This window comes from Saccopteryx bilineata, chromosome 6 (genome assembly GCF_036850765.1).
Source record: "Saccopteryx bilineata isolate mSacBil1 chromosome 6, mSacBil1_pri_phased_curated, whole genome shotgun sequence".
In the NCBI taxonomy this organism is placed as follows: Eukaryota; Metazoa; Chordata; class Mammalia; order Chiroptera; family Emballonuridae; genus Saccopteryx; species Saccopteryx bilineata.
The window spans coordinates 204,401,181-204,402,869 of NC_089495.1; positions in this window are offsets into that span (position 1 = coordinate 204,401,181).

Below are 1,689 nucleotides of genomic sequence, written 5' to 3' on the forward strand. Positions count from 1 at the left end.
GGCCTGCATCTGGTTGTCTTTGTGTGTGGACCGGAGAGCCAGCCCTGTGCCTGCAGGGAGAGCCAGCTCGCGCACCTGCGGAAGTCACCTCCCAGGGTTGGGCGAAGGCCCTGGGTCCTGGGGGAAATGAACTGTAGTCTGAGGTTGGTGTTTGTAGGAGCAGGTGGGGGGAGCTCGGGCTGGAAACCTGAAAGCTGGAGCATATCACTGCTCTGTGCCCAGGTCTTAGCCCCCACCCAGCACCTGGCTCCCTCCACGGCTCCCCCTCAGAAATTAAAACAGTGTTTTGAATAGGTAATATATGCCCGTGACTTAAAAGATAACAATGTCAAGTAATTCCTTCTCACCCCCATTTCCCAGTCACCTCGTTTCCTTCTGCAGAGGCAACCGCTGTTACTAGTTCATTCTGTGCCCTCCTGTGGAGATTTCACGCAGCTGCCAAGATGCCTAGAGGTTGTTCCTCCCACACAAACAGTAGCGTAGCGCACTCCACGGCAGCGTCCCGCACCCGGCTTTTCCCCCCATAACTCGGAAATCACTTCACATCAGGACAGAGAAAGCAGCCTCATTCTTCACAAGAAATGTACTGTGTATTTCTTCAAATGGGTAATTTATTTAACCAGTTCCCTCTTAGTAGGTGTTTAAGTTTTTTCTGTTCTTTTTGCCTTATGAGCAATGCTGCGACTCAGCATTTTTGTACATGTGTCATTTTGCAAGCGTGGAAGTACATTTTTGTTTTAAAGATTTTATTTATTCATTTTAGAGAGGACTTTTTTCTTTCTTTTTTTTTTTAAGATTTATTCATTTTAAAGAGGAAAGAGAGAGAAAGGGGGGGGGGGGGAGGAGCATGAAGCATCAACTCCCATATGTGCCTTGACCAGCAGCAACCCTGGGGTTTTGAACTGGCGACCTCAGCTTTCCAGGTCGACACTATCCACTGCGCCCCCACAGGTCAGGCCTGGAAGTACATTTTATAAGGTAAATATGTGGGTGTGGAATTGCCAGGTCAAAGAATATGTGCGTTTATCACAGGGAATTAAAATGAATAAAGCAGAAATGTCCCTCTGCCCCATTTCCCTCTGACCCGGTTCCCCGACTGCGTTCTCCACCAGGTGACCTGGCTGTTAGTTTCTTAGCTACCCTTCCCCCGGCTTTTCCCCCCACACGTAAGCATAGAACTTAATTTTTTATTCTTTTTCTGTTGGTGTTTATACAGATGGTTATATACTATGCACACTATTTTTTTTATAAATAAATCTATTAATTTTAATGGGTGACATCAATAAATCAGGGTACATATATTCAAAGAAAACATGTCCAGGTTATCTTGTCATTCAATTATGTTGCATACCTATCACCCAAAGTCAGATTGTCCTCTGTCACCTTCTATCTAGTTTTCTTTGTGCCCCCTACCACTTCCCCTCTCTCTCCTTCCCTCCCCCCATAACCACCACTCTCTTGTCCATGTCTCTTAGTCTCGTTTTTATTATGCACACTATTTTTAATATGTCTTGGAGCTCTTCAGGATGTAGGATCTGCAGCCTTTCCTGTGGGTACAGCGGCTTCTCATAGGTGGATGGGTTATAACCATCATTTGCAACTTTGCTAAACAGTGCCAGGATTAGGGTTCTCCAGAGAACAGAACCGACAGGGTGTGTGTGTGTGTGTGTGTGTGTGTGTGTGTGTGTG